This window comes from Taeniopygia guttata, chromosome 3 (genome assembly GCF_048771995.1).
Source record: "Taeniopygia guttata chromosome 3, bTaeGut7.mat, whole genome shotgun sequence".
NCBI lineage: Eukaryota > Metazoa > Chordata > Aves > Passeriformes > Estrildidae > Taeniopygia > Taeniopygia guttata.
The window spans coordinates 99598658-99611819 of NC_133027.1; the positions used below are offsets into that span (position 1 = coordinate 99598658).

The window sequence follows — 13162 nt, forward strand, 5'->3', positions numbered from 1 at the left end:
ATACAGAAGAACAGTTGTTACCATTCCTGTGTTTTATTTGGAGGATTTGGGTTTGGTTTTAGGTAATCTGTGGCCATGGGTGTTGGCTCTAGGAAGGATGTCAACTGACCAAAGATAGTGACAGAAAGAAAATAAGTATCAACATAAAATGCCAATACAGAGCCTCCTACCAAAAACTTTTCCTGCTGGGATGTTGCGAAAGAAGCCAAAGAGATTCTAAACCAGGAATTCAAAAAATTTTGCAAGTCATCCCTACTACCAGGTAGCATACACGCCTAGGAGCTACAGTCATTTTTAACTTAAATTCAGCACAACATGGTTACAATAGCTGGGAAAAAGAACAAATAACAAAGATAAACAAAACACAACATTCCCCAGCCACACTACTTTTAAACCAGTAAGTTACAAAGGAGATGAAGATTTCAGAATGAACTACAGCTATTTCAAATTGGTCTAGAGGTACAAAATAATCACAGGCATAATTTAGTGCTGTATATTCACACCAATTTTCAATGTCAGTAGCAGTACCTGAAAGCATTAACAATTCTGCTCTGTCTCAGCTACTCACCACTACATTGTGCCAGCAATTTCTTTTCTTTCAGAACTGCTGGCTGAGGTATTTTTGCCCTTACTCTTTGAACTGTTTCATTGAAGAAGTGCAAAGTTAGCTTTAGTATTTTGAAACTTTGCGACTTTGACTGCAGTGGGTTTGGAAGCCAGCAGCTTAGACAGCAAATACAAGGGGGTTGTAACCTTCAACAGAAAAGACAAAGAAATAGAAAGGAGCACCAGGAGCTAGGTTAAGGGCTATAACCTTTCTAGCTATGTTAACATGATAAAAACATGCTTGTGGTCCTTTCAGACATTAATTTTACAGTCTTCTTTCTTGCACTTTACTAAAATATGGCTGATGCTACTTAACTACAGATTTTCCAGCTCAGCCTCTGTGGCAACCATCTGTCTCCCATGGGCAAATTGCAAACTTTATGCTGAGGCTTCATATTTTTCTGGAATGCAGCTCAACAGCTACAAAGTTAGAGATCATACCTCGATATTAAAGATGAACTTCAAAGAAACCTTGAAAATGGACTCTGCATCCATTTTCTAATTACTGCACTTAGTACAAGGTCATCAGTGCCCAGGTTGATATATTTTTAGTCACAGAACTTTATCATGCAGCTTCCTTCTTATTCAAGCTGCAGAAGTCAATTTCACACAGATCTGTGGCCAAATGAAAACTTAAAAAAACATGTAGTGCTTTTCTTAGCTATACGGATTTCTGTTTGCCAGTGTGACTTCTGATTATCAGCAACTCTTAGTTCAGATTAGCACCACTGCTAGGGACTTAAGAAGTATGCAGTGTCATTCTCACTAAGAGATGTCAATGTCTTAATTAATGTCACTCATCTTAGATTTTCAGGTAACATATTCAGCTTTTCTTTACCAAGTCTTCCTCCAAACACTACGAAGACTGGGAAATTCAATCCTGTTTGTTACCTGCAAACGGATTATCTGGGGTACAGAGTAACTATACAAAAAGAAACACAATAGGCAAATACCCAGGCTGGTTCACCAAATACAACAAGGCTGGGGACAGACAGTGCAAAGCAGACTACTGCTGCCAGCACCTGCCCAGGAACAGGATGGAAGCTAAAGTCTTTGGAAGTAAAGACAGCTCAGCCTAAGTCAGCATTCATGCTCTTGTACCATTTTCTTAGAATAGAAATTTGGTGCACTGGCACTTCAGTTAAATAGGCCTACCCGGTTAATTCAGATATTACCTGTACAGGCTTGTTATCCTTGAAATCACATTTTGTCCTTAACTCAAACCCTGCAACTCAGTGTGGCTTTATTATACCATGTGGAAGTCTGCACTGTGCTGCTACCTATTCCTACTGACCACACTATGACAAGACTTATATCCTGTGATATTTGGTGAAACTCTTTGTCTGTACCTGCTCATATTTCCCCTAGCCAATAAGCACATTCTCACTTCTTTACTGGGCTGTACAAAACAGATGCACAGGTGGCACTTGGATACTACAAAGCATTAACTTAGCATAAAAGTGATCCTTCGCTTTTAAAAACAAAGTTTTTAAATATTTCTATGCAAAACTGCTGGTTTGGTTATTTAAATTCAATAAAGGACCAAGTACTTTGAGTTAAATTTAGTTTGATCCTTTTCAATCATCAATCTAACAAGCAGCAGGCAGGTTTTTCCTACAGAAACAGCACCTCTGATTTTAAAGAAAAAGAACCAAAATTTATCCACTACACTACTGGTATTTAAACTGAATAATTTTACTCCTTAGCATGACACATTATGTCACTGGGAGTGAGTTCTCCCTTGCTTGAAATTTAAAGCATTTAAGACAACTTTTTCTTACCTTTTGCAAAGTCTGTTTACAAAAAGCTTCAGACACACTTTTGCGAGAACAGGGCAGCAATGAATCACTTATTCAAATAACCTGTGAATTATCCCTAAACAGGTCTGAAACACCTTAATAAGTGTTCTGCAGCAGGTCTGCAAAACCACAGTAAAGCAATACACTTTTATTTACATAATTGAGGGTTGGTTTCTTGATTCACACAAAAATCTGAGGAAGACAAATTCATGTCTTCCTCAGGCTTGTGTCTTCATCCAGCTTGGGCTAGATGAGTGCTAAAGGTCCACTCAAATTTAGTGTGACTTGCACAGTATAAAAGGTTGTGCCTTTTATCAACGTGTTACATCACTGCAAAGTAAGTACAAACATTCAATCAAGACAACACTAACAAAAAACCTCAAAACAAACCACATTGGAACCCTTCTTTCATTTTAGCAGCAGAAAAATCAACACCACCACCTCCTTGGCACAAGCAACCTATCCATTATTGAACTTCTGAGTAAGACAGATAGGACTGCTTCAGACCAACAGTCCAGACTCCTGCCTGCCACTACTGAAAAGAGGCAAGCAACTCTTCCTGCCAATGACACTAAAATGTGTAATCAAGACTCCAAAACCTTCACTTGATCATAATTCCGAAGACAGACACATACAATAAACCCATTTCAATGACAGTCTTCAAAACAAGTAGTCCCAGTTTAAAAACAGAGCTAAACTTTTCAGAAAATACAACCCAAAACACGCACTCGCTATTACAGCTATTTGTGATGATATGGGATTTTTTCCATTACTATGGTCTTACAGCATTGTATTTACCCTTTTTTTTAAAAGGATTCAAAGAACATCGACTCTTAGTTCCCTATACACAGGTTCAGAAGAAGGTGACAGAGTGTGACAAGAGTTCTCAGTCATCATCAGGTAAAGTTAATGACAGAAAACCAGCAGCCAAAACATTTTAATAAACCTGGAAAAAGCCATCAATCTTTACTCTTGAAAAGGTGGTTCAAAACCTGATGCTACAGGGGACCTTGTAAGGGAAATTTAGAGATTTTCTGTAACTGATTAAAACAAGTAATTTAAGTAGCACTGCTGCTGTTAGTGCATTTAAGGAAATATAGACCTTGTATGGAAAAAAGCCACATGCAGACAGTAAACTGATCTCAACACACAGTGGGTAAAAACACGTCATGAACTTTTACTGACACTGTACAGTCTTCAGTTTGAGAACATAACTTCTCCAAAATCTGGTCAGCAGACATTATAGGCGGTGAAAAATTACATTTCCCTGTCCCCCATTTATTAACAGTGCTTTGCATTTACAAAGAAGATGTACCAGAAAGAAGCTGTACTTTAAATTATATTTCCTCCCTATTAAAAATAGCACTAAGAAAAATTCAAATAGATTTAAAGAAAAAATATCATTTTACCCAATCTGTTCAGAAATTTCCATTAAATCTATGGTCAATTACAAATTGCCAATTAAAAACACAGAAAACAAATTAAAAAGAAAGAAATTACATATTCCCATAAATTTCCAAGTGGCAGAATTCGTTCTTACCTGTAATTTTAACCTTGTCAAGGTTCTAGTTCAGTGCTGAAAGAATTAGTTTACATTCCTGCTGCCAAGAAGCACGTAACAGAATGACTTGCAAAACCTTGAGATAACAGTACAGGACACAACATCTGCCTTATTTTGGTATTTCCTAGAAAGAAACAAAGGAAGTAGTTAGCTACTCCAGATGGCGTACAACAGATTTGTACATTAATTTTTTCATGAATACAACCTTTTCCTAAATAGAAGTGTTTGAACTAAAGCTGTGCCTGGATGTGCAAAGACCTTTCAGTAAACTCTCTAAACACCATATTCAAGATTTATGCTAACAACAAATCAGATTAATATTTTTCTCTATTTCTCTCACCAACACTGACAAGCACTTAAAAAGTCATCAGCCTATTACCTGCCATTCAAGTCCCTAAATTCAGTAACAGAAGGAATAACTTTTGCATGCCTGCTAGCATCACTGTGCTGTCTTAATTTTATTCACCTATTCAGATGATGGAACACACTCCTTGACTGTTTGACATGACTCAAACTCACTATGTGCAGCATGTGTAATTTGTGAGCTCTTTATTCTGCTTCCTTAGATGTAAAAATGCACAAGAGCTTAAAACAAAAGCAATAAGCTTCAACTGCAAAATTATTTCAGAGGCTCTGTAATACAAATCATTACATTTCTTCAAAAATAGTTTCTATACAATTAACTAGAAATTCACCTGAAAATGTAAAAGTAGTGAATAACCAGCAATTCAGATATGTGGATCAGCGACAGCATCTACCCATTGTTTTGAACAGGATGCAAACACCCAAAATCCTTAATGCATCAGGGACTACATATTTAATCTTACAAACCACTGCATCTTCCAGAATTTGTTTTAAGAATACACTGGTAGACGGAATTATCGTAGGAAAAATTCTGGGTAACAGCCAGCTTTCTCTGGGACAGGAGGGAAATAGACGTTTTATTGTGACAGTGAAGATTTTAAACTGATAACAGCACTCTGGATGAGCTGAGTGATAAAGCAGACTTACTGCTGACCTTGACTTTAAGCCCACTGATGGAAGAATGGAGCCACGACAACATTTCATTATGGCTCGCCTCTTCCAAACACTCAGTAGTGCTTTTCAACTCCTAAAAAGTGTCAAAGGACTACTTTTCCACCTTTTGAAGAATTGCAGGAGTTCAGTAAGTTCCATGCTCGTAGCTCTACACCATTGCAAGCCCTGAGTTTTCCCCAGAATTCTCTCTTCTTACGCACCACAATAGGATGGAATGTTCAAGGAACCAAACTAATCCAGAAAAATTATTTCCTGTCACCTGAGATCTCCAAACCAGCTTAGGAAATGTCAAATCAGACAAGTGCCAGCAACAGAAATGCAAAACTGGGAGCTGCTGCCAATTCGTATTTGTTCCAAGTATTGTGTAACTACACCTTTTCTTCAACACACAAGGTTTTAGGCTACAGACACAAAACACGTGGCCAGGACATGGCTCCCTCCATGCAGTCTCCCACCTTCAGAACACTCCCCCTCCCCCAGCCAGGAGCATTACAAGGTGCTTGCACCAAGTGCTCAGGAGCCTAGGTGCTTCTGTGGCCTTTAAAAGTGGCAAACTCACAAAAGTAGCCCTGGAAGATGAGCGTTCTGCTTCTCAGAAACAAGAGCCTCTGAGCTCCCCAGATTCTACTCTATAGAGGATGGGAGAGCATTCCTTAGACCAGGATGACTTTAAGCCAGAAGTTCGCTTACAGTAGGGCAGATTCCAAAATGGGTATTTTGGGCTAAGAGCATTTTACCTCAGAATATGATTGCATTTATACAAATTCTATGTACACTATCTCACTTCTCAGAAGTGAGGAATACAGTATTCAGTGTCCCAAAACACAAAAGCACCTGAAGATATAGCCTCTACCATTGAATGTGGCAAAATGAAAGGACACTACTTCTACTTAATTTGCGCAGTAGTGACTCTTACCTCTCCAAATAAGCTGCATGGGTTGTTTCCTGTCAGTATGAAAAGATATTTAGATTCATGATACAGCTTTGGGATAACAGACAATTATATTCCACTCCTAACACTTGAGTGCCAAAAACACTCACAATGCACAAATGTAAATGTCTTGTCCAGATTGCTTATCATAAATTACATCACAAGAATAAAGCTGAATGTTTCCTGTTAAAGGCTTAACAAAATTACAAGATATATTAAGCATTTTATTTGGGCTACTGAAGGCTTTGCACTATTTAAATGTGTAATATTTTAGTAGGACTAAGTTCAGTAAACTATTTTGCTACTAAGACATCAGCACCATACAGTAGGATAGTTTTTAACTGATAAAAACTTAAATATTCCTGGGCTAATAAAGCATTTTGAATCTGACCATGTTTACAGTATTTTCTTCAGAAGGTAAGACCAAACAAAGCCATCATAAGTAATTCACTGCTAAAGAACTAAACTCACTATTTGAAAATAAGATCATTAAGAAAAAAAATTACAGAGTCTAGAGAAATTTGAAGAACGCTATCATGTTATTTTACAGAGTGTAGGCACCAAATGCTAGCTTAGCTTTTCCACTGATTAAACACATACTTAATAATGCTGGTCACAAAGCACTAATGTTCCTCAAGCTAAATCCTAGAGTTTGAAACAAACAAGGCTACCACAACATCCAGTCCTTTGCAAGTTTCCAAACTCTGGCCAGAGAAGTACCAGAAAAACAGTGTTTACTCTGCCTCCCAACCAGCTAGACCTGGACTCTGACCTTTCATTGATAGCCAAATCACAGCTGCTTTGAAATAAGCAAACAAACAAATCATTGATTGAGCATCAAGAGAAAGAGTTATAATCTGATGTGCCCTGATGCGCCCTATGACAGCACAATACCACTACTGCCAATACAGTCCCCCAGAACTGTAAACTGTGTCCCACACAGTGGAAGACGTTGCAGAAGTAAGAGACAGAAGGAGGGAGAAAGAGAGAGAAAGCAAGGAGCACCAGTGGATGCCACAGCTTAGCTAGTGAACTGCAACCTACCAAGGGCATGTTTCCAACATACAGTACACCTAAGGTAACATCCCTTTCTTGAAAAAGGCATTCATTGGGATACTTGACTTTCTGGGGAAAGTGAGAGCACAGGGGAATGCACTAGTGCTGCAAATTCATGCAGTAGCTCTTCCTTATTGTACCTATATGACAAAGCCAAAACGGAACAAGGACTTATTTTCCGCTTGTTTACTTGATACAATGCACAGCTTCCATCCTACAGAGAAAGTCGTTCATTCATTGTAATAAAATATTCTCTCTACATTTGCTAAGTGGTTCTTCATTCTATACAGAACCAAGACTGAAGTCCTGATTTGTGATTCTACTGTGAATCAACCAAGTCTGAACAAAGTCTAGATTTGTGATTTGCAGATGTGGGAGGTTTTGGTGAATTCTTTTTTCCCCTTTTCAAACATGGAAGCTGCACTAAAACATTCATATTAACCAGTTAAAGTAAGGCGTTAAGGAGGAGTTAAATGAGGAGACTAAAGTACAAAATTAAGAACTCTATGAAGGAATTTAGGTGCTTCATCCTTTTTGAAGCAGTTGATATAATATTACAGTTTTGAAAAATCTGCAAAAGTATCCTTCCACTGTGTTTTAGAAGTAAAACCCAAAACTTCCTGAAAAGCTTGAAATAAATTTGCTTGGGGTTCCAGTCAAAGTTGAGTTAAGCAAGTTAAAGTTTGCAGTTAAAAGTTCTATAGCCAATTAGTAATTTAAACTATTAAATTATGAATTTCCAACAGGAATACACTGTTAGACCAGTATTTCCCACTAACCTAAAAGCTTGATAATACCATGGGCTTAGCATTCTAATTAGGTCCATACTTTTAAACAGCACCTCACAAATGATGGACATAAGTTATAGCATCAAAAAGTTGCTTTTTGACACATCTTAAAAAACATATTCTGAATTTTCTTCCTGCAGACCTGTCTTTAATACCTATTTGCATTTTTGTAATTCCTAAATTACAAAATTTAGGAATTACAAATTGTGCAACTCTCCTTCAGGTAAGTTTTAGCTCAGTAAATTCACATTATGGCTGTGTGGGTATCTTGGCAGCAATGGTAGCTTAAGTGATATTTGCTCTCAGCAGCCCATTCCTGTTCCATGCTCTGTAACTGAGCAGACATACAGACAGCTATGCTGGTACAAATGAATGCCTCAAGCAGAGCCTGCTCATCTGGCTGATGAGGAAATCAAACTTTGTTGAATTATACAAGCAGAAGATGAAGGAAGACCAAAAGCCAGCCTTACTGGAGTTCAGAATGTGCGTATGCAATCTGCATTTGCCTACTGGGAGATTCCCTGGCAAGCACCTACTTCTCTGTTCTTCTGTAATAGATCAGTTATGCTCAGCACAAGTCAAGCAGAGAAATGCAGAATCATCTCTCCGTCAGTTCTGCTGGGCAGCTTTACAAACAGCCAGCTTTAGGAAGAGAAGAGGCTCAAGAGCACAGCCATCTAACACGCTTCAATAAAAATATCCAAGTACAAAACTCTTTCATTTTCAGTTATTTGATCATTAGCTGAACTAAGCAGAAGGAAGTACTTTCAACAGTAAAAATATATTCCATGTATATGTACATCTTCTTCAAAAAAAAACCTCAACTGAAACAACAAAGCACTGTAAACAGAGGACTTTTACTCTGAAGAAATTGGGGCTGCTAGGACTTTCTAGAGAAAAGCTTGCAAAAGTTTCTAACTAGCTTTTATCTTACTTTACATAATAGCTGTACTGCAAGTGAAGTTCTAGATACATATTATACCTTCCACAACAATCCAGGACTCACAGATTGAGAAAGATGGGTTTGTATTCTGTATGGGTTTGTGGTTTTCCTTGATGCAAAGGGCAGAGTCTATAATCATTCATCTCCCTGATGGGGACTCAAAATTCCAGCTCAGACACACTGGAGTGATATGCCTGGGCAACCTAAGCCCATATTGGCTATTACTGCAGTGACTATCATTTGAGCATATTCTTACACTGCTTTTCCATGAGGTAAATTTAGTTATCACATAACTACATAGAATAACTGGGTAGCAGTACCATAATGTGTCAGTTTGAAAATATCTGTCCATTTGTTGTCTTTGTTAACATCTGGCCTTCAACCTGATGTTTTTAAAAAAATACAACCACTACTGGTAGATTAGATTTTGTAAATGTCCACAAAACCAGCCTGAGCACTGGTCAGATGTTCTGAGAAAGAATCCACCATGCCTGTCACCTAATAATATTACAAGGCACATTTTTTCTGAAGTCCTCTGGGACGAAACAGTATGTCCCTAAACCACACCTCACTTGACAGTCTCATCCATTCTACCTACTATAGCACTATTAATGAGCATCCAGAGTCTGTCATTCCTTTGCCTAGAAAAGTATTAGTAAACTATAGTATTATTCAAGCTCAGGAGAAATCTTGAAAATAAAAACCCGCTGTTGATTATGCAATTCAAAAAGCTTAGCCCTTTCTAGTTAAGCAGTTCAAAGAAGGCATCTTAAGCACAAAACCATAAACTACAGCATCAACTGTCAGCAAGATCAGAGAAAACAACATAGTTCAGATCAGCTAATTTGGTAGTAGCTACATCCTTTTGGATAATCAAGTCCATTGTTACAAACCTCATTGCACTATAAGATACAGAGTTAAGAAAATTGACACATTCATATAATTTCATTACTAAGACAGCAAAGGTGACTGAGCTACAAAATTTTAAGATGCTTCACCTCTAGGTTACAGTCCAAGTCTGATAGCTTTCAAAAGATTAATATCCTTCCGAGTGTCTCATATGAAATGGTCAGAAGAAAAAAATAACAGATTATCTACAAACGGCTACCCCGACTAATTCCTCTGTGACCAGTATTCAGTGATTCTTAAGCAAGAGTCTTCAAAAATTAATATTTATCTGGGTAGAGAACTTTACCCTAGCTCCTACTGGCTACCAATGAATTTAGAACAGGTCAGTTTTTGAATCAAGTCTTGCTACTATCACTGAAGCCAATTAGGAGTTTTTTATCCTCAATACCGTATCTTAAATTTCTACTGTTTCTGACACTAAACAAAAAAGCTTAAAACTAGTTTATACATGTCTTTCTGCACAGACCCTGTATTTAGGACTAACATCCCATAAAGGATTCTCAAAGGCACAACAGCATCACATTTTGTCTATTAGGGGAATGAAGCCATTACAATACTAATCACATTTTTTCCAATCGTACATATATAACACAACCCTAAGTGTGACCACAAGTATATCCAAACTTTAGAAAGTATTTAAACTCTACAAAGTAGGGTGAAAAACAAAAAGTATCAAAATAACAGTATTTAAGTTAGGACCAGATACAAAAAATACAGCAAGAATTCACTACTGCTGGTATGTTTGACAATGACAGAAATCAAGATGCATCAAATTTAAAAGGGATAATAAGAATGGGGTTTTATTTCTTTATATATAATACCAATGACTTCCACTCTCTTGAATAAGGCTACTCTTCAACTTCTAATGGTAAATCTTCAAGTATAAATGCACTAAAACTGAGCCATCACAGCAGATTAAAAAAAAAAAAAACAACCCAAAAACAAAAAACAAAAAACTTGGCCCCCACTGATGTGCAGACAGTTACAGAAGGCATAAATTCTCTGCCACACTACTTAGACATTAGATCTATTTGTAGCTTTTTTTAGCCATGTTACCACTTGCTAAATTTATATACATCAGGAGTTAAATTAAATGCAGAAAAAAGGTCATTCAACACCACAATAAAATCACCAGCAAGTTTAAATTGGTAACATAAGAAAACCAGTAGTATGAGCTGCCAAATATTAAGAGTTATGATGGTATATGCATTTAATGTTTACTGCAAAGCATGCAGCTTGGAAAGAGAGAATTCAGGCACCTGTTATGTCAACTCACAGCCTACACACACAATCTTTCAAAAGAAGTAATCTAAGTAATACAGGAACTGAAGGCTCCAAATAGGAATTGTTAACACACATAGTTATTATTATATCTCAATTACAGTTTTAGAACATTCTTTCCCTTTGTCTCTTCCAGATTAAAATTCTTCTTGTAATTACTAGCAAAGTTACTTCTGTAACAACACTGTATTACTATTAACAGAATCAGCATATAGAAATGTAAAGACAATTAATTTCTAAGAGGGCCCATTTGTTTAGAAAGTAATTTCCTTATTGCTAAATAGATATATTACCTTCCTAAATCAGCCTGATTTGATTAATTCCAGATAAGGCATATCTCAAAGCATTTTTAAGGCAGTTATAATCAATGTGGAAGAGAAGCAGCTGATCCTACAGAATACATAATTATGTACTCCCATACTGTAACAGAATCGATATACCTGTAGTCAAATGATATTTAATCCATAATATGGCATGGAAAGTCTTGTTTCAGAACACAGATGACTTGTCCAGACTATTTCAGAAAACACACTACTCTCTTATACAGGATGCTCTACTTCTCCCATCAGGCTAGAGAAACTTTTTAAGGTCTAGTTAAAAGAATTACTATCTCTAGGGACTGCAGAGTGAAGCAAACTTCCATTACCTTTTCTTCTGACAGCAGGCTCCAGTATCATTGCCTGGACGCATGGAATCTTTTTCAGGTGTCTACATTGAGGCTATCTGAACTGTTTCACTTATCATCTACACAAGGAATACTTGGCAAGAAGCAGCCACTTGGCAACTTGTAAGCTTAAGAACTCAATGTTTTGTCCGATTCATTCTGCAACTTCAGTTCCACAATAAGTCAGTTGGACTCACTTTTAATGAATAGTTTAAATTCTTAATTTGATATATATAGTTCAATGCTGAAGTTTAAGATATCTCTATTTAGTAAAAGCTGTTTTAATTTTGCCACTGTACCAGTACGACAATACATGTTGAACTAATCCTGCAAAAATTCAAAGGGGAATTCTATAAGTAAGACTGTTAAAATTTACGTACAAGCAGATCATGCCAATTTTCAAGAAATCAATTCTTAGAGAAGGTGCTTAAGGGCATGACAGGCAGTCAGTGCCATGACAGACATGACAGCCAAAATTATTCTAGGAAAGTTAGCATGTTAATAATTCAATATTCACTTTATGCTACTCATCATTTCAGACATCAGCTGCAGGCAAATTTGGATAACACAGATTAAGACACCATCTCCAGCTCCACCAAAGTTTATTACTGCTCCTGTACACTGCTGGCTGCAAGATATGCCCTTGCTGGACTGAATAGTGATGGAAACATCTTAGCACAAAGACACACTTAAAAAACCACATTAATTGTATCAAGGGGGCAAACACCATATTCTGGCATCTCATTTATACAACAAGTTGTCAAGATATTTTAAAATTATTTCTATACTCTAAAGCTCACATATCAGCCTTACCACTTTACTACCATAACGTTTAACCTGTATGTATTCTGTATTTGTGTAACAAACTATCTGGATCAAATTAGGAATCCATAAAATAATCATGGCACACAAAGGAATACTCTTAAATATTCTGGCACTTGCAGAATGACAACTGAAAGAATCAGATGAATTTAGCAGTTTAATATGAAAGCAGACAATTAGCTTGTGGATTACACAAATAGTTCAGTAAAACCTACTACATAAAACGCAGACCCCCAGCCACAAAAAATCAGAAATCGGTATGTGAATAGAAGACTGCTGATCTGAGCTTTCAAAGAGATGCTGAACGCAGCACAACTGCGTTGTGCCAATTTCAGTAGGTTTCCATGCCTCTGGAACTGAAGAGCTGGCATTAGGCAACCGGCTGCCTATATAAAGTGCTACTTACACATTAGTCCCCAAAACATCTCCCACGTCCTTCTGAGTGCCTCCACCAGCACTTCTATGACTTGAGACCATGGCCTTGTATTCTCTCTTTATGCAAATACCTGATCAGTAAAGTAATAGCTATGTGCTTCTCAAATCTTCAAAGACTGGTTTGGGTTGGAAATTACCTCAAAGATCACCATGTTCCAACCCACCTGCCACAAGCAGGGACACTTACTAGACCAGGTTGCTCAAAGCTTCATCCAACCTGGCCTTGGACACTGAAAGGAACAGGACATGTGCAATTTCTCTGGGCAACCGATTCCTGTGCCTCACTACCCTCACAGTAAGAATTTGTTCCTAATATTCAATCTAAACCT

At 37.3% G+C, this 13162-nt stretch overlaps 1 protein-coding gene across 5 annotated transcripts in view; it reads right to left on the reverse strand.

Moving 5' to 3' along the window:
- The window catches only part of PPM1B (protein phosphatase, Mg2+/Mn2+ dependent 1B), a 60859-nt gene that overhangs the window by 31572 nt on the left and 16125 nt on the right, over positions 1 to 13162 (reverse strand). For all 5 annotated transcript variants that reach the window (XM_041715407.2, XM_072927509.1, XM_072927508.1 and 2 more), the window contains exon 2: positions 3946 to 4090. The gene's annotated coding sequence lies outside the window, so the exon portion shown is untranslated. The remainder of the gene's footprint in view (positions 1 to 3945; positions 4091 to 13162) is intronic.